Genomic DNA, 21754 nt, shown 5'->3' on the forward strand with positions numbered 1-21754 from the left:
TTATACGTCCCCTTTTCCCAACTTGATGCCAAGTTTCTGGCAAGTTTCCTCTACTACTATCCATCTTATCCCTTTAATTTTTAATTAATTTGCTTTCAAAATACTATTTAAAAAGTTGGAAGTTTTTTGGAAATAACTCGTTTCTTTTTCTCTATTACCCCTTCAGCATCTCAACTCCTGCCTGGTAATGTAATTAGCAGAGATCTTGCCAATATAACATTATTAGCTGTTTCAAACTATATAACCAGAAACAAATAATCATACTGCTAATGCTCCTATCTCCTTTAGTTCACGTGGTTTTCATTCTGGATAAACTAAAAATTGTTGAAGGTTTTCTTAAGACTGCCGGTATTATTGCTCATATTTAGAAATTGCTTCCAGAGAAGTAAGGTTTACCTCAAAAAAAAATTAAACTTTGCCTTGATTCTCATGCTGAAATATGGGATGGAATTTAGGATGAAATATAGGACGAAATACAGATGGAATTTTCTGGAAGCCTGGAAGTCAGCAACTGAGGTGAATGGATCTGAGCAGCTGATGGACACAGTGCATTTTGGGAAATCAGACCAATGCACATGCTCAGTTTGCACAAGGTAAATTGAACTCTGTCTCACAGTTGTGGACTCAGCCACCAAGTTCAAGTGTGGGTATGTTGAATAGGTATTATTCTTCAAATAGAGAGTTACATTTGTGTCATCATACACAAAGCACAATTAAATAAAGAGTTGTCGTGAAATATATACATTTTAATTCCACTTAAACGTTTAAATAGTCTCTTGTTGACAAATAAACAAATGCAGCGCCGGAGACCCGGGTTCGATCCCGAATAAGGCTGCTGTCTGTGCAGACTTTGTCCGTTCACTCCTTGACCTGCGTGGGTTTTCTCCGTGATCTTCGATGTGCTCCCACACTCCAAAGACGTACAGGTATGTAGGTACATTGGCTTGGGCCGAAGGGCCTGTTTCCATGCTGTATCTCTAAACTAAACTAAGACACCAATTTGAGGCATTTGTGTGGATATATGTAATCTTAAACTGGGAAGCTCAAATAGTAAAATGACAGTTTCAATGCCTAATGGAGAGCTGTCACCATCCTTGACAGTTTCGAAAATGTCCATGACAGGTTCAACAAATATGGTAGGTATTTATATACGGTTTTCAACAATATATATAACCTGATCACGCAGAGTTGAACATGCAGTGGTTGTTAGTTGGACTTTATATCTATTCTCTCCTGCTAATTTTTGAAAATATACAGAAAACAGTTGAGAAACTGTTTCCTAAAAGTATAACAAGCTTATTGACAGTTAATAATGTCATAACTAATGGCAAGAACTAGTTGCTCGATGCCAAGGCCCAAAAGAGGCATCTTGACCATCATGCAAATCTCAGATCATTTTTAAGATGTACAGCAGAAACGTGTTATATGTATTAACAAGTCAAAATAATTGGCTGAGAGGCATAAAATTCAAAAACAGAAGAGACTGTTTCAATTAATAATAATGAAGGATGGGTGAAATTGACCAATCACCAATACCAATCACACATGAAAAAAGTTAAAAATATCCTTTTCCACTGGCATCCTATTTATTTATTTGCCATGCAGTGAATAAATAAGAACATGAATGCCAAAAATATGAGGATCAAATACTGAGCAATCCATATATACGTTTGCATAAAATATTCCACCTATTGTTGGTAATGTATGAAATAGGATTGCCCCCCTGAGGTTTCTATCTGTGCTTCTGGTATAACTTCAATTTTTATTTTCTATTAGATACTGTGAATAAAAACATCAAAAAATATTCCCATCTCCATCAAGCCCATGCTTTTGATCAAAAACCCTGACTTTCTCTGTACAGCTTCTCTGCAGTCAGTATTTGTACTGCTCCTTTTGAACCCACTCCATAATAGTCACCCACCTCCTTCCTAAATCTGTATGTTTATCTGTATTGCTCAGTATGGGGTTTCCACGTTCTCCATGTGGCAGTGTGGGGTTTGCTCCGGTCTCCTCCCACATCCCAAAGACATGCAGGTTTGTAGGTTAATTAGCCTCTATAAATTGCCTGGTGTGTGCAAGAAGGTTGTGAAAGTGGGATAACAGGACTCATGTAAACGGGTGATCAAACGTCGACGTGGACTCGGTAAGCTGAAGGGCCTGTTTCCACGCTGTATGTGCCAATCGCTCAGTCATGGGAGCTATATTGTTGCTTATCAAATTATATTTAGGAAGTGATGCTGCAACCGCAGATGTACTTCCTGTTGTTGGTTCTAGCTGTAGCTGTCACTGTGGTACAGATGGAAATTGTGTCCTTCAAGCAAAACTGATCTCCTGAAGCAGTTCCCAAAATTAAGCATTGATATTTGGTGTGCTGATTGATGATCAGAGATAATGTAAGTTGGATGTTTGGTAAACCAGTGTGGGGAGTGTGCTGAGCCAGATTCAACGTTTCAGTGGAGTCTAAAAAAAGTGTGAATAAATTGTGTCCCTTTAAATTGGATTCGGGAAGTAGGGTTTGGGTTGTTCCCATGCGTATTCCATCTGCTGCTCTCTATCTAAGGAGAAGGAGGTAAACCCAATTCACTTCCTTCTCTTGCCAGGTGAAAGATACAAGGCATGTTCAGTTAAATTGTTATGTCCATATGCATAAACAATGAACTGCAGATGCTGATTAATACATAAAAGAACACAAAGTGCTGGAGTAACTCAGCAGATGAGGCAGCATCTCTGGAGAACATGAATAGGTTATGTTTTGGGTCAAGACCCTGCTTCAGACATCTGGAGGCTAACTGTGGGTAGATGACATAGTTGGCTGTCAGGTTTGTTTTTTGTGTTGTCGGCAAGACAGTTTTTGGCTGCTGCTTAATGGTCCTTCTGATAAAGCAAAAGGTTGCTGCTGAAGAAGCCTTGTGACTGGAATCCTCCCAGCATCTTGAACAAGTTTCTGCTGAGAGGTCTGTATGAGATAAGGTTGTATTTTGTAAACAAGATTAACAGGGAGTTGCCATTGAAAATCAATTTCGAAGCAAAAGAGAATCGCCAGGCAAGATAGAGTGGAAAACAATTCATAGCTTAACAATTGCTTTCCCAGTTGCTTTCCTTTCCCCCCATTAAAGTATGGACCTGTGTGATTTCCATCTGCAGACTCTGACAACTGAGCATATGCAGCATTTTGAGGAGTTTACGTATTTGTGAATAAAAAAAATTGTGTTTATGTTACATTACATAAAATGTTAACATTAAATAATGATCTCACCCAATTTTTAAAACAACCTTAGAATCATCAGCTTGGAATAAATTTGAAAAAATGAATAAACTGATGAATAGCTTAGATTTGATAATTACTACATTGGCCTGAACAGTGTAAGAGCACGGAGCATGGAAATGTGGAGCGAAGGAACAGGTCCTGCAATCCACGATGTTTGTGATGAACACAATAACAAATCCTCTCTGCCTGCATGTGATCCATATCCCTCCATTCCCTGCATATACATGTGCCTATTTAAAATACTTTTAAATGCCTCTATTGTATTTACCTGCACCACCACCCTTGGCGATGTGTTCCAGGCATATGTGTCAATGTACCTGTACCTCACCTTAGTTTGTGCACATCACAATGAACTCAACTTGACTTACCCACTGTGCTCTGTTAAACCGTTACCCTTTCACAAAGCTTTGCCCTCTGCTATTTGACATTTCCAGGTTTGGAAAAAGGATCTGACTGTATACCGACACTTCTATGTACACTCCTCGCAATTTTGTAAACTTCTATCAGGTCTCCCTTGACGCTCCAGAGAAATTGATCAAAATTGGTCCAACTTCTCCTTATAACTAATATCCTCTAATCCAGACAGCCTCCTGGTAAACATCTCCTGAACCTCTCCAAAGCCGCACATCCTTCCTATAGTGGGGCAAGTAGAAGTACACACGACAATCCACATGCAGTCAAACAAATATAATAACGACTATTCCTGCCGAATAACCATGTACCAGAAACACAGCTGTTATAGGCCATGGTTCATGATATGTTGCAGCTCACAGCTGGCCTACAATTGAACCTAGTATCCAAATGTAGCTTCAGAAAGACTATAAATGCACAGGAAATCAGCCAGTCATATGTTTTCATGGTTTTAAAGATAGCAGATTAAAAATATGTCGAGCACAAAACTCTGCCTCTGAACAAAATATACTTTTAAAGATTCCACAAAAAATGTACATGAATTTGAACATTCTCCTTTCTCCATGAGTGCATTTGGAAAAATCCCAGAAGCAGTAGGTGCACATATCTAGACCTTCCTTTGCCATACTTCATCTCTGCTTCTCATTAAAAAAATAAGGACTTCCATTTATCTCACTTTTCACATTTCCACTCACTTTCAGCCAATTAGATATTTTGACATAGCCAAATTACAATGTAGGTAATGTTGTATGTGCCATACGAAGGAAGATTTCAATGAGTGAACAGTTGAAATTCATATTCTAATATAACATGCCAGAAAGAATGCATAACATAACATGGAGGGGACAAAAATAAAAGGCTTTAACAATGTGCTGAAGATATTTATGTGTACTGATTGGATTGAGAAGTGATCTAATATAGAATCTCTTGCAATATTAAACCAAATCTTAAATGACAAGCATAAACATTTTATTTCATTGACAGTCTGGGCTGAGCTATTTTAATTTGGAGTTAGGCAAAGATCAATTTTGGTTCACAGCTGTAAATGGAAAACAACTTTATTTTGCACCTATTATAGACCAGTGGATTTTCCTGGTGATATTGGCAGGAAGCAAATATTAAGCTGATCTGCACATGATTTCAATAACATTGAAACTTTCTTGGAAATCCGAGAGCTTCCAACATGCCAACAGTGGTTGATGCAGCATAATACATCATGCACACCAGCCTCCCACGCTAGCCCCATATCTCATCTACACTGTACTGCCTTGGAAACGCAGCAAACATAATCAAAAGCCACTCACACCCCTATCATCTTCCATCTCCCGTCAGGCAGAAGATACAAAAACTTGAATCCATGTATCACCAGTTTCATGGACAGCTTCATCCCCGTTTAAAAATACCTCTTATAAGCTAAGGGTGTATTTCTGATCTCCCTATCTACCTCAGTATACCCTTTGCACTCATTCTTTTAGCTACACTTTTTCTTTAGCTTTAACACTATATACTGCATGGTTTGATTATATTCATGTCTGGATGAGTTACTTGGATAGTAAGCAAAGCAAAGTTTTTCACTGTATATCGATACACATGATAACAATAAACCGATAAACCAATGGTCTTGAAATCCAAACAGGAAAATCATTTAATTATGTTTGTTTAAATTAAAATAAAAAATAAAAAATACAAGCAAGCTGAATGGTGAGGAATTATTATCAAACATGGAGGCTTGGAATGCTCCGAGTACCATCCAGCAGTGAACTTTTAAAAACAGGTTACATTAGTGTTGCTCATAACACCTGTACACAACGTGTATTATCTTAGAACCAAATTGTACTGATAACATAAGAACGTTCATGAGGACAGAAATATTTACAAGCTGTTTCCAAAAAAAGATATATTGTAGCTTTCAAAAGTTTGTCATATTCAAACATTACACTGCAAAAAATCTGAAATTATTCAGTTAAAATATAACAGAAATAAACTAGAATTTGTACAAATTGAAAAATATTACCCCAGACGCTTCATTCAGGCTGGATTCTGGATAATGACTGACAAAGTTTATTATTTATTTTTCTGATAAGCATTTACCTAACAAGAAGAATGAGAAAATAGTTTTTTTTTTTTAAACAGAGATTAAAAGACCTAATTGATCTTACAGAGAACTAGAGACCAAACATTTTGTTTGGTAGTGCACTAATATTGGTTGGTACCAACTATTAAGTCTCTAGCAGAACTGGGATTATTGGGGAAACTGGTAACAAAAGTGCCGAAAAGTTCAATGTCTGCATAAAAGCGGGAATGATTATAATGGAGTTGTCAATGTGTCAGAGAACGAATGAGCCCAAGTTATAAGTTGTAACTTTCCAGGTTCAAAGCAGTACCCTGTTCAAAGCTCTGGTGCCACCAGTATAAGAACATCAGACCATAGGAGCTGGAGTATACCAATTGACCCCTCAAACTTGCCCCCACCATGCAATCTGACATTGGCTGATCTGCCCAAGGTCTTGTCCCATATTCTGTGTCAGCTCCCTGATCTTTCAAAAATATATCTACTTCCCCAATGATTTGGTCCCCACAACCCTCCAGGGCAGAAAACTGCAGACATTCACCACTCTCTACATTCAGCCAAAATCTGGTTGAAGTTCATTGTTCCTTTTTTTGGTTGATACTGAAAACATGCCTCCCTAAGTTCCTTTTCAGCTGTTCACATTTTCTGGAAGAATCTTCTTAAGTTACAGTGGCCAGCCATGAGAAATATGTGGACATTCTCACTGTTAATGTTCAGAGAGAATATGGGTAGAAAATTCCACACTTAAATTAACGTTCCATAAGATTGTAAAATAGGAAAGGAACTGTTTGATAAAACTATTTAGCTCTTGCTACTGAGCACAGTTTATTTGAGTTAATTGTTACAAATGATCACGTAGGCACAGTACTGTTACGGTTTTCATTTGTTTTTGTTTAACAAATCATTGAGCTACAAAAATTAGCATTGATTTTTCCTTCACGGCACTGTTTCAAGATGTAAACATCAAAGCTGACTAAATGGAGGACTGTTTGCATACACAATTTCTGTCAGTGGTCCTATGATTATTGTGTAGTTGCCTGTCTCTATTTTTGACTTGCAGTAAAATTACTGTCCAGGCATATCCTGCTCACAGCCCTGATGGCAGCTCTTTCTCATATTGATCATCTATCACATTACATCTTGCACAGAGTATTTGGTTCCATGAATTCTGATCATTAAATACTATTTTGTGCAGAGGTTTCAATTTTATTAAGTGGGGTTCTTTCCGCAAGACTATTCATGATAAATGGACCAAATTAAAATAAGACGTTTTATCCTTTCTTGATTTGCCAGCTTCCCTTGCCTTTTTCAATTTGGTATCACTCAAAGCAGAAATATAATGCAGTTAACACTTTGGCATTCATTGCTAGTTCCGTAAAGATAGCAAGTTTCAGATCTAGTTTTTCACTGTACCTCAGTACAAGTGACAATAAACTAAACAAAACTAAACTAATCTGCACCTGACATGCATAAAACATATGTGAATTACTATTAAGAATATTGTAGTTAATTAAGTACAACAGGGATAAAAATGCAAAGTAACACCCCTTTTTCTGAGGTGATGCATGAAACAGCCACTGTGCTTGTGTGAACTGGCTGCAATGATTGCCACATTGGTGAGGGCAGTCCAGATTGTACATCAACTTACAACATTGTGTAGAATTTATTGCATAGAGTCAATCAACGTCCAAAATGTAAGTGACGGATCTCTACCTGATATTTCAACAAGTATCTCCTTTTAAACGCAAAGCCTGAAAACACATTAATATTCCACCAGCACAACTAAAGGGGTCTTCAACTACTGACAGCCTAGTGCTGACTATTTCTTGCTCTTCAAATGATTCAATGACTTTAATGCTTTCATAGTTGATTGATATATTGCAGATATCTACAGGAAACTGTGTCATATTAAAGATGGACATCAATTTCTCTGCACAAGTCAGTTGAGGCCAGATACAGACGCCATAACCAGGCATTCCCTTGCATTGCAACATGACTTGAAAAATGAGCAGAAAACATTGGTATTGGTTTATTGACTGATTTTCATGTTTGGATCTTCAAGACCCTTATTAGATTACTGCTTTGTTGTTGTCAAATATACTGAGCGAAAAACTTTGTTTGGCATGCTATCCATGAAGATCATCCATACATAAATACAACCAAATCATTCAGAATATAGTGTTACAGCTACAGAAAAAGTGCAAATAAAATAAAGGGTACAAGAGCCTCAACAAGGGGGTTTGTAGGATGAGAAATACATCCTTAGCTTCTGAGAGATCTGTTCAAGAGTCTGAAAACAGTAGGGAAGAAGCCGACCTTCATTCTGGTGGTACGTGCTTTCAAAATGATAGAGGGAATAAGAGGGAAAGACTGGGGTGTGCGTGGTCCTTGATAATGTTGGCTGCTTTCTTCAGTAATTGTGAAGTGTACAATGGGAAGTTTTGCATGATATAATAAATCAGATTGGTCAATGTCCCTTGTTCTAATAACAGTCACAACGATTTTATTCTGGGTCTGTCTGTGGTGCCAACTGCATTTCACCCACCATGATAAACCAACAGGTGGTCTGTGAACATGGGCTACCCATTCCGCTGAGCAATCATATGATACTGCGAAGTGAAACATACGGACCAGAGACTTATCTAACAGTACCCTAATGTCCAGTCTGCACAGGCACAGACATTACATCCATACCATGGTACCTTGAAAGAGCCAATGTGGCCTGTGAGGTACTGAATTACCTCATCATCTTAAAGGCACATCATTTGGCTCGCAAAAGTGAAGACACAAGGTAGAAAAGGAAAAGGAAGGGAGGGATCAACTCATAGTCTGAGATCACGCATATGATTCTTATAACCACACTTCAGATCTCAGTATGCCATTCAATGTAATGCCATAACAGGAACATGGACAAGAGAGGTTTAGAGGGATATGGGCCAAATGTGGCCAAATGGGGCTAGCTGACATGGGGCATCTTGGTCAGCATGGACAAGTTGGACTGAAGGGCCCATTTCCGTGCTCTATGACTCGATTATCATATTTTCCCTCTTTTGCTCACTGTTACAGTTACTGCTGGGCACAGTGTAAAAATAAAAAGGGAGACAAAATCAAATATTTATACATTAATCTTTAGTGTATTCTGTACAGGATCACAGCAGTAGAATTAGGCGATTCAACCCATTGAGTCCATACTTTGCCATTCAATCATGACTGATCTCTGCCTCCTATTCCCATTTTCCTGCCTTCTCCCCATAACCGTTGACATCCGTTCTAATCAATAATTTGTCTATCTCTGCCTTAAAATATCCACTGACTTGGCCTCCAGAGCCCACTGTAGCAAGGAGTTCCACAGATTAACTACCCTCGGACAAGAAGTTCCTCCTCACCTCCTTTCTGAAAGAGCATCAATGAGGCTATAACTTCTGGTCCTGAACTCTCCCTCCAGTGAAAACATCCTTCCCACATCCACTTTATCTATGCCTTTCATTATTCTGTAAGTTTCAATGAGGTCCCCCTCAACCTTCTAAACTCCAGCGAGTGCAGGCCCAGTGCTATCAAACGCTCATCATATGCTAACCCACTCAACTCTTGCCTTTGCGCATTCCCCATGCGACTGCCTTCCTTGTGCTTTGCCAGTCCTTTCATGGGTGTAAGCTATCAGCTGCAGCATGGCTCATCGCAGGCTGCTGCCTTTAGTGAAGCATAACCTGGAGCTGCTCAGGATGGTCCAGCTCTGGATCGCACCGTTTTGGCACCGGCAGTAACAGGCTGGCGGGCTGGATGAAAAGGACCAGTTAAGGTGTCAGGGGTGTCAGGATGCTAGGCTGCAGTTTAAGCTTCATGTGCCATTTGGCTGGGGCAATGCCTCAGCTATATCAGCAATCTGCTAGTGGAAACGGCTTACCTGCTGCAGGTTCTCACAAGCTCCCTCAAATGGAGCTGTCCTACTATAAACTAATAAATAAAATCACAGTATCGTAGAAATAGCACAAATGGAGGCCGTTCGGTAGATAGCCAATTTTGGTAAAATTGTAGACTAATTAAACTTCTTATTTCTTGGTCCATCTTATTTCTTAGTCCACAGGTTAAATTACATGAAGAACTCATCTCAAGTATCTTTAAAGACTGTGGAGGTTAAGGTCTCCCCTGTTCCCTGAACTATTTATTTTCCTCACAATTACCCCAACATTTCCAGAGCTATTGAATTATACAAATTGAATTCTCCTCCATAGGTCATTCCTTCCCACTTTATAACTTTTGCATCTCAGCTAAAACTCCCTTCAGATTTCATCACTGCAAATAAAGCAAGACATATTTCCCCTTCTTCCTCAATATTTATGTTACATAGGTATACCTGATTTTGGCTTGGCTTTGGCATGGTTAAATGGCAATGGTTACATGAAGCATAGGACTTTATTCATTGGAATGTGGAGGCTTAGGGGTGATCTTACAGAGGTGTATAAAGTCATGAGGGGAACAGTGTTTAAGAAAGAACTGCAGATGCTGGAAAATCGAAGGTACACAAAAATGTTGGAGAAACTCAGCGGGTGCAGCAGCATCTTTGGAGCGAAGGAAATAGGCAACGTTTCGGGCCGAAACCATTCTTCATGAGGGGAACAGCTAGGGTGAATGCAAGGATTTTTATTAACTAGAGTAAGTGAATCAAGAACCAGAGGACATTGGTTTACGATGACAAGGGCAGGTTTTCCTTGGAAACTTAGGAGCACCTTTTCACAAAGAGGTAGGTGGGTATATGGAAAGAGCTGCATGAGGAGGCAATTGAGGCAGATAATTCAACAAAATGTAAAAAATATTTGGAAAAGTACATGGATAGGTAAGTTTTAGACGATGCAGGCCAAACATATGCAGATGAGACTAGTGTAGATGGGACATCTTGGTCAGTATGGACAAGTTGGGCTGAAGCACCTGTTTCAGTGCTGTCATCCTCTATGACTTTGTGATCATTATTCACCACTTCTTACAAATTGCATTTGAGAAGGCACTGGTAGTGAGTTTCATAAACTTCTGCAGTCGGTCTGATAGATGCTCTGAGAATATTTTTAGATCAGTGTTTAAACATTGTGGGCTTAGATACTTGAAAAGCCTGCAAGGTCATTTTTGTCATTCACATTCCGGCAAGTCACTGTCACATCAGACCCAGTTTAAATAAAGATCCCAGGATTGCTTTCCTGAGGATATCATTGAATTAAAATGAGGTTCCAATGACTATAAGGTGGTTTCATGCCCACTCTGACTAGTTTTAATGCAAATTCCAAATTATTTAATTAGTAATTTAAATGTCTCCATTGTGATTGTAAAATCTGAACTCTTGCATCTGAATCCTTGTTCCAATCCTTTGGATCACTGATATAGTAAATTAATCATTTTGCCACCATATCCTATTATAATTAACAAAACAATTCTCACCCAAGCATTATTTTTACTGTCCAGTGCCAACACAGTCTTCCTGAAATTTAGTGATCTGAATATAGCATTCTTTGAGAGGGACCAAAATCATATGCCTTCTTTACCATCGTACCTCTCCAACCTGCTATCTTCAGAGATCTGTGGTCAGGTACTTCAAGGTTCATCTGTTGCTTTACCCTTCTCATGTTACCCTTTACCCTGCTATTCCTTACTGTGTACAATTCTGCTTTGTTCTTCCAAAATGCATTTCCTCATATTTTTCTGAAGTGAAGTCTACTTATCTTTTTTTTGCTTCACTTGACCATATCTCCATGCAGTCCACAATTGTATTTGTCCCTTTCAATTGCATTGTATCACTTGCAAATTTCTTGATCGTGTATTTAAGTTTAAATTAACCATAAAATAACTGCCAATTTAATTTTGAAATCGTGAAACTCCTTTCAAACACTACTCGATTATTATTTTGCTTTCTAATACAGAGCCAGTTTTGGATTCAATTTGCCATTTTCCCTCGCATCCCTTCGGATTTTACCTTTCCGAGCAGTCTACATGCAAAATACCATTGAAGCTCTTGCTAAAGTCAATGCCGACAACATCAAATATATTAGCCTCATCAACTTTCCTGGCTGCCTCTTCAAAAGGTTCAGTCGTTAGTCAAATATTATGTTCTCTGAACAAATCTCTGCTGACTTTCTATTATTAATCTGTGACCTTCTAATGATTTCTCTCCTTCCAGAATGCTGACTACTGATTTTGCTGTTTGACCTGCAGTTATTCATCTAAACCATTTCTCTTGTTTCAAACAATGGTATTTATTTCATTGTAGTCTGCATTCCCCCCGCACCACACTCTCAGGCACAAGAAATTGAACAATAATGGTCAAATCTTCCATTTCCTTCCTTGCGTCTCTTAGTTTAATAAGACCGCTGAAAACTACTGTTGTTGTGGAACCTATATCAAGATAGAAATCGTGATGATAGAACTCTCGTGCTGTCATTATTTTGTAGATGAGGATTGCCGACATGCTTTACTCATACCACAAACTATTCTGACAAATAATCCACTTAGATGAAACATTTTGGAGAATGAATTTCCAGAGGGATTTTCCTGCAATGACTTTAGTTTGAAATAAAATTGTGCAATGTTAATTTAAGTGCAATTACATCCTTTAGTTGCAACACAAGTAATTTAAATAGATTAAAGATTGTACATGAATATTTGAAAATGCCCAAACAATGTTTAACAATACAGGGTAATGTTGTACAACTATATCTTTGATAACTCAGCATTACAAAATCTAGAATTTTAAAATATGCTTTGAAAGGCCACATTGAACACATATCCTTCCACAACATTTTATTGTCCAACTTATTAGGTGTCATAGTCATAAATTCATGTTGATAAGTTATAGGAACAAAATTAGGCCATTCGACCCACCAAGTCTACTCCGGCTTTCAAACATGTCTGATCCATCTTACCCTCTCAACCCCGTTCTCGTACAACTATGCTAGCCCTAGATTCCGCTGAAGCGTGTTTAGAAAAGTGCAGGGTTCTAGTCACAGTTTCATGCGACAGTCTACTCTTAATGTGACCATGTCAGGTGTGGAAGGTAACTCAACATTTCACGGTGGGATGCATCACCCAATTGCTGCAGTCAGCTGCTCCTATCCTCACCCAACAGCAATTTAAAACATCTTTTTTTTGTGTATGCGGAATTGTGTAGCAATCAGAAATGGAATAATTGGCAGATTTTTCACCTCAATAGACAATAGACAATAGGTGCAGGAGTAGGCCATTCGGCACTTTGAGCCAGCACCGCCATTCAATGTGATCATGGCTGATCATCCACAATCAGTGCCCCATTCCTGCCTTCTCCCCATATCCCCTGACTCCACTATCTTTACGAGCCCTATCTAGCTCTCTCTTGAATGTATCCGGAGAAGCGGCCTCCACTGCCCTCTGAGGCAAAGAATTCCACACTCATTACTCTGTGTGAAAAAGTGTTTCCTCATCTCCGTTCTAAATGCCTTACTGCTTATTCTTAAACTGTGGCCCCTGGTTCTGGGACCACACTGCCCCACACTGCCACCCATCTTTGTGTCATCTGCAAATTTGCGTATGTTACTTTGAATCCCTTCATCTAAATCATTGATGAATATTGTAAATAGCTGCAGTCCCAGCACCGAGCCTTGCTGTACCCCACTGGTCACTGCCTGCCATTCTGAAAGGGACCCGTTAATCCCTACTCTTTGTTTCCTGTCTGCCAACCAATTTTCTATCCATGTCAGCACTCTGCCCCGAATACCATGTGTCCTAATTTTGCCCACTAATCTCCTCTGTGGGACCTTATCAAATGCTTTCTGAAAGTCCAGGTACACTACATCCACTGGCTTTCCCTTGTCCATTTTCCTAGTTACATCCTCAAAAAATTCCAGAATATTAGTCAAGCATGATTTCCCCTTCGTAAATCCATGCTGACTTGGATCGATCCTGTTACTGCTATCAAAATGTGTCTATTTCATCTTTTATGACTAACTCTAGCATCTTCCCCACCACCAATGTCAGGCTAACTGGTCTATATTTCCCTGTTTTCTCTCTCCTGTCTTTCTTAAAAAGTAGGATAACATTAGCTCCCCTCCAATCCACTGTAACTGATCCCGAATCTATAGAAAGTAGACAAAAAATGCTTGAGAAACTCAGCGGGTGAGGCAACATCTATGGAGAAAAGGAGTAGGCGATGTCTCGACCCAAAATGTCTCCTACTCCGTTTCTCCATAGATGCTGCCTCACCCGCTGAGTTTCTCCAGTAGTTTTTGTATACTCTCGATTTTTCCAGCATCTGCAGTTCCTTCTTAAACACTGAATCTATAGAACATTGGAAAATTAACACCAATGCGTCCACGATTTCTATAGCCACTACCTTAAGTACCCTGGAATGCAGACCATCAGGCCCTGGGGATTCATCAGCCTTCAGTCCCATCAGTCTACCCAACACCATTTCCCATTTCCACTAGTACACCAGGAAGATTGTTTGTATCCTCCTTAGTGAAGACAGATCCAAAGTACCTGTCCAATTCATCTGGCATTTCCTTGTTCCCCATAATAACTCCCAGCTCCCAGCACCATCCCAGCAAATCTTGTAGAGTAAGCAAAGTGAAACTTGATTCCCTGGGAGAAATGCCCATGTTTACTAGGTTTGGCCAGCACTTGCCTGTTGTTAGAAATGTTCAGGGTAGAAATTTGTTTAACGTTTCTGTGTCCACCTTTGCAATACCATACAATTATAATTCTAATAGTGGTGTTTCTGCTTCCTTTGAATGAATAGATGAACCCATACTTACCTGCACCAGCCCATACCAACAGCCTACTTCCATAAAGTCAAGATCCTGTCAATAAATTATAAAATAAGCCAAGAGATATCAGGAAAACCCAACAGCTCAGGCAACATCTGTTGAGAAAAAGATTTGATATTCCAATTCTGATGAAAAAACATTGACCTGAAACATTAACTTGAATGAAACGTTAACACTACTTCTTTCCTCAATGGTTGCTGTCCAACATGCTGAACATTTCTACCATTTTCTTTTATTTTCAGAGTTTCAGTAAATGCAGTATTTTTCTTTTGCCATATGAAATACAAAGGGATTCAAAACCTGAATTTTCATGGAAGTTTTGCCTATGTAGAACTTCAGTGAATTAGCACCCTTTGAAGGAAATGAAGTCGCAGAGAAAGAAACAGTGAGAAAATTAATTACTTGATGTTTAATTGGTTTCCGTCACTTATTGCTGACTACACAAAGAGTCTAACATTTTTACTAAAGGAGAATGTATAAAGACTTTTACATTCTACAGTTCATTCACAATGGATCAAAGTATTAGACAGGCAAGCCGTCAGAATGCTTTTTGAATCAACTGGATTTGACCTAATTGAGTTAAAGCAGTGCAATTATGACTGCTATGCCTTTGCAATTAAAATCATAATTTCAAAAAATGCAATATTAATTAATCAAATATCATGAATTTTGTTCAAGGCTACTTACACACATTATTTTACATGATTCCAATTCAAATAATGACGTTAGTAGCTAATTTAAATGAATGCATTTAAGCAACTGTTTTCATTAAATTTTCTTCGGGTTACTTCAAAATAAAAATAAAATGTTTTGTGTATGCTGTGTCCTGCTTTTACCACACAATTTTCACAAATGATGAATATAAAATATATCTATTTTCAGCAGGGTGACACAAACAAACACCAGTGAATCCAACACTATTCTGTGTATACCAAGTGATCTACCATCATTTTCAAGTGAAGCATTGATCAACAAATTATTTACTAAACTGGACACAAAAAGCTGGAGAAGTCTGCGAGTCAGGCAGCATCTCCGGAGAAAAGGAATAGATGACGTTTTGGGTCAAGACCCTTCTTCAGACTGAGAGTACGGAGAGAGGGAACCGAGAGATATGAAAAGGTACAGAGAACAAATTAACGAAAGATATAAAAAATGACAGATCTTACATCAGATTTTTTGTGTTTATGTTCGGTGTAAACCAGCATTTGCAGTTCCTTCCCCCACAAATTATTCATTAAGTTTGGGAGAAACAATTCATTGAAAAACCCTGATAGTCGCTTTGAAACTGACTGAAATCAACTTTTTAAAACAGAATTATAATTCTATTCTGTAGCAAGGAACTGCAGATGCTGGTTTATACAGAAGACAAAAAGCTGGAGTAACTCAGCAGGTCAGACAGCATCTCTGGAGAAAAGGAAAAATCCATTTTTGCATGACTGAAATATGATGACCGCCATTTCCTCGCTGTTTAATGTTTGCCACCAATTGTCAACCATTGTAACACCAAAGGATTTTGTCTGTGAGTTTTGCCTGAGAAAGTACAAATTGACCACGTTAGACAAGGGGCCATCATTAGATACATTGAGAGAAACATAATCTTACTTTGTCAGTCCCAATATGGGGGACCAGCAAGGCATACCTTGATGTACCTTGACCTATCCTTGTTCCACTGGCAGTAAAACTATTCCCCAGCATTTCTGGGTCCTGAATGAGCCCTTAAACCCTGAATAGATTTTGCAGTGAAGCAGACAAAATGTGTAGGAAGGAACTGCAGTTGCTGGGAAATTATGATGTCAGATTATGTCAGTCTCGACCCAAAACGTCACTCATTTCTTCTCTCGAGAGATGCTTCCTGTCCGGCTAAGTTACTCCAGCATTTTATGTCTATTTTCCCTAAATCCTGATCTGAGGGAGCCGATAAACAAACCCCACAATTCCCTGCAGATCATGTATGTAGCTCCTGACTCCCTCCCAAACACCCTTGACTCCATGATATCAACTCACCACATGACCTCTCGATCTCAGATCATAGCAACAATTAACCACCGGCCACTCCATCCTACAATCAACCCTAGGCACAGATAGTAGACAGCATATCCAGTTCAGTTCAGTTTAGTTTATTGTCAGGTAGACACAAAATGGAGGAGTAACTCAGCAAGTCAGGCAGCATCTCTGGAGAGAAGGAATAGCTGACGTTTCGGGTCGAGACCCTTCTTCGTGTGTACCAAGGCACAATGAAAAGCTGTTTTTGGCGATAGGCGAATTTTTGCTGGTGGGTGATAGTCCTTGATGCTAACCAGTCACCGGAGTGAAAAGACAATACATGACTTTACAGGGACGATTGTGGCTGATTTTAGGCAGGACGGAATAACTGCCTGGGCCAGGGAGAGGTTGAAAATCGATGGCAGTCCATTTGTATAGATACATGATAAGGGAATAACGTTTAGAGCAAGGTAAAGCCAGGAAATTCTGATCAAGGATAGTCCGAGGGTCATCAAAGAGGTAGCTAGTAGTTCAGCACTGCTCTGAGTTACTCCAGCATTTTGTGTCTATCTTCAGTTTAAACCTGCATCTGCAGTTACTTCCTACACAGTGTATCGCTTCTGCCAGCTGGCTGTGCTCTGCCGCCAACACTATTGGCAGGATTACCTCCCAACATTCAACTGCACTCTTCCCCCAGCAGCAAGAAATTGCCTGCCAGCCCACTATCATATGCCACAGCACCCCCTAACTAAACATCCAGCACACTCTTCCACCACATCTGGACTTCTTTCTTTCACCATGCCCAGTCAGTGCACAACTTCAGAACAAAATGCCAATACCTTGCCTGTGTCTTTACTGATTTTCAATATCTTGCCTTAAAATTAAAATAAATTTGCCAGGAATGGGATCATATCTGCCTTAAGGTCATAATTATTAGCAGCAGAATTAGGCCATTCAGCCCATCAAGTCTTCTCCGCCATTCAATCATGGATGATCTATCTCTCCCTCCAAACCACATTCTCCTGCCTTCTCCCCATGACCCCCGATACCCTTGTTAATATTTCAAAAACTTCTGCAGTAAGATGTAAAGTTAAATTGTAAAGTTAAATGTATTACTGTGTGATCAGCCAAAATAATTTAATTTAACCTCTCAGTGCATAAAAAAAAATAATGGGATAGTGAAGCATTTTTGCTTAATAGCATTAATGTGCCAGATCTTCTAGCAACTTTGTGGGAAAAGACACACTTACCATTTACAGGTAATTCAGCTCATTGAATTATGTTAAATAAATACTTCTAAGCAATGACAGTGCAGTTAAATCATAAATTAGTCTTTTGTGATTTTACTGGATCTGGGTTTTTCAATTTGTTGAAATCTCCAAACTAAATTGTACTGCCTGACCCCCTGAGTTACTCCAGCAGTGTGTTGCTATTTTTTTTTTTGTAAACCAGCATCTTGTGTCTTGTGTCTACAAACAATTATTGTGCTGTTGAAGATTGGCCTAATGTAAAGTCGACCTATTTCTCAAACATTCCTGGCTATTTTAAAAGCTGCTCAGACAATTATCTCCTCTTAGTTCTGGCAGTCCCTTGCACTTTTATTCTGGTGTAAAGTTCTTCAAAATAACATCTCAGTTGTACAACAATCAAAATCCTCCTGCAGTGAAGTTTGTCACTTCACTGGTTGGAGATTTTTGACAGTCACACTCAGAAAATCTCCAGCTTTTAGAAACTATTCCTGACTTTTATTATTCAAAAAAACAAAACACAAATGGAATTATTTTGCCCACGCTGAGCTACAACCACATGAAATGTCAAACATAGCCTCGCACAAACTCTTGATTGTCTTGCTCATGGGATTCAGGGTCAAGCTCACTCTGAGCTTCCAAACTCCAGGACCTTTCAAGGCTGCTGCTGCTGTTGTTTCAAACGCGTTTCACAACTTAGATCCCAAAAGTTGCCCAAAATCACAATCAAAGAGAGACGATTTCATCTATTTTTCTATCAGCCCATGAGTGGAGCACCACAAGCTGCAGTTTCCCTTCCAGAGTGTGTTGGCTTTCATTGACTGTAGTCTAGCTCTTACAGATACCTTTCTGGCAATCTCTTGGAGGGCCACTATTGACCCATTACACAAAGCCCGAGCATGCCTCATGTGGACATTGCCCCTCATCAGCCTGCACAGGTCCATCCACCTTACTACAACAGTTCATTAAGCTCATGTTGCAGGAGCAGAATTAGGTCATTCGACCCATCAAGTTGATTGTCATTCAATCACAGCTGATCTATCTTTCCCTCTCATCCCCATTCTCCAGCCTTCTCCCAATAACCCAACACCCATTCTCATCAATCTCCACCTTCAAAATATCCATTGACAGCCTCCACAGCCTTCTTCACAGATTCAACGCCCTCTGTCGAAAGAAATTCCTTCTCATCTCCTTTCTAAAGTCCTTTTATTCTGAGGCTAAGGTCTCTGGTCCTAGACTCTACCATGAGTGGAAACATCCTCCCCCTTCCATCATTGTGACATCTATTCATTCAGTAACAGAACTCCCTTGTAGCTGAAAATTTTTATTTTATGCGATGCCCCTTTAAAAGCTGGCTGAATAATTGTGTGTGTTAGGCTATGTGTTGGCAACTGCAAGGTCTTGCAACACATCTGTCACAATGCCATGCTGAAATGAACACTGTTAGTTTCCCTGCATAGCATTTTGCAGGGAGACCCAGCGCCATGTTCTGTGAACCTTGCAATAGAATTTCTTGTCATTGATGCAATTTCCATAAACAGTAATGCCGTATTGTTTTCGTGCCAAAACAATATATGGAGTAATTCGAGGTCCAAACTTTTTACTGCAGACTGTTGACAATAGGAGAATTGCCAAAATATATCATATGAATGTCTAAAATTTCTGTTCCCGTCTTCCTCACTCAAATCATAAAATGTCTACCCATATATGTCCCTGGATTTGTTTAAGGGAAATGCTTTTCCATGTAAAAAAATGTTTATCAGAAGGTCCTGCTAGATATGTGCCAGAAATGGTAAGGGCCTGTCCCATTTGCTTGCGATAGCATGTGTTTGGCGCGACCAAACGTGGTCGCTTGAGGCTTATGGGCACCGTATGGCCGCGCGGGGCCGGTCCAACTTAGAAACGCGGAGTTTTGCGGGGCTGGTCCCGACATCGTGCGCGTCTCCGAAAATCTGACAGTGTCCAAAATCTTTGCGCGCCAACAACCTTTCGGCACGCAGGCACATTGCGGTCGTACGCAGCGTCTTGACGGTGTACGCAGCGTCTTGATGGCATCTGCAGCATCTTGATGGCGTACACCTAACACATGGCGTTGCACGGTGACGTCACCGCCCGGCATGGCATTGCGTGATGACGTCACCGCCCGACGCCGTACAACGTCCAAATTCAGTCGGCCCGCCTCCTGCCCTGCTGATTGGTAAGTATGATTCAAATGACATCACGTACGTACTTAGCGAGAACTCCGCTTCCGTTTGGTCGTGTCAAACGCATACAATCGCATGCAAGTGGGACAGTATCTGTACAATTCACCATTGGTGCAATGCATTTTAAGGACAAAGAGAGGGCGTGTATTTGCAGCCTGTAACCTATTTCTCCTGATGGAAACCTACACTGGGTTGATGGAGGAATAACGGTAGATCTCATGCCGAACACTAAAGATCAACAAGAGAAAACCTTAATGCTCCAAAATTGCTTTGGTTTGGAAGAATTCTAATTCATATTTCTCAAAATGATGCTGACGTGATTCTTTTGTTTTATTCTTAATCTGTGGTAGCTTCTCCTTTTAAAAATAGTTGGAGTGTATTAGTGAAGGTAAGTGAAGATGCCTTGCCCAATTAACATGCTAAGAAGATGGTGTGAAGGCTGAGATTCATTCAGCATTAGATTGGAAAGGGAAGCTCTTATAATAAAGGGGCTGTCCCACTGCGGTGACCTAATTGGCGAGTTTAGAAGAGTTTAGGACAGTTTGAAAAAGTGTCATGTTGAAGACCTCCTTCAACTATGTAGAAGACTAGCTTCGACTAGCTTCGGGAAAATTGGACACCGAATAGTGGAGAGTGAAGACGACCTCCTTCGATCTCCTTCGACCTCCCTTCGACTATGTTGAAGACTATCTACGACTACCTTCGACTACCCTTGATTACCTACAAATAACATGCCGATCTACTACGAACTACTTTGACTAAACCTACGAGTAAAAAAATATCAATTTTCTCCATGGCGACCTTTTTTTACTCGCGGGCATTTTTCAGCATGTTGAAAAATATGCCGCAACCTAGCTGAGGCCTCAAGTATGTGGTGGACTACTCTCGAGCATGAAGGAGAGTTATAAAGACCTCCGAGGACCTCACGTCGACCATGCTGCGAGTATGAGTCAAGGGCAAACTCTTCTAAACTCGCCAATTAGGTCGCCGCAGTGGGACAGAACCTAAGTCTCTAAATTAGGTTGTCAGAGGTTCGACAGCAGAAAAGTGGATTGGAACATAAACACAGAACATCAAATGTTAAAGCACAGGAACAAGCCAAGGCACATGAAACTGCAAGTGCTAGTTTACAAAAAAAGACACAAAATGCTGGAGTAACTCAGTGGGTCAGGCAGCATCTCTGGAGAACCTACATCCCATAATGTCTGCGCCTACAGGCACCCACCACTCTCTGTGAAAAAAATATTTTCCTTGTGTGTCTCCTTTAAACTTTGCCCCTCTCATCTTGAAACTATGGCCTCTAAATTTTGACATTTCCACCCTAGGACCAAGTTTCTGTCTGTCTACCCTATCTACACCTTTCATATTTTATCTTCTTCTATCAGATATCCCCCTCGGCATCCGATGCCTCAGAGAAAACAATCATAGTTTGCCCAACCTTATAGCCAATATTGTCTAGTCCATGAGCATTCAGGAGACATGTTAAGTATGTCTGACATGATGAAAAGGCCTCTATCTGCAATTTGAGTAAGGTCCAAAAAAAAGGTTCCCGCTCCACATTCAAGTTCAGAGAATGATGCTAAAGTCATTTTCTGGTAAAATTTCCAGGTGATTCTACCATATAGTACATATATGAATTAATAAAAATCACCTTTTTTTCTGATCTTTTCACAAAAGTGTTATCTATTCAGCAACAAGAAAAACACAACCTTTCTGTTCACAGTGTCCAATATAAATTTTCCGCATAGGAGAAGGATGCATCTCGGAATTTAGTTTTAGAAGCAATTTGT

Source organism: Leucoraja erinacea, chromosome 16, assembly GCF_028641065.1.
Source record: "Leucoraja erinacea ecotype New England chromosome 16, Leri_hhj_1, whole genome shotgun sequence".
In the NCBI taxonomy this organism is placed as follows: Eukaryota; Metazoa; Chordata; class Chondrichthyes; order Rajiformes; family Rajidae; genus Leucoraja; species Leucoraja erinaceus.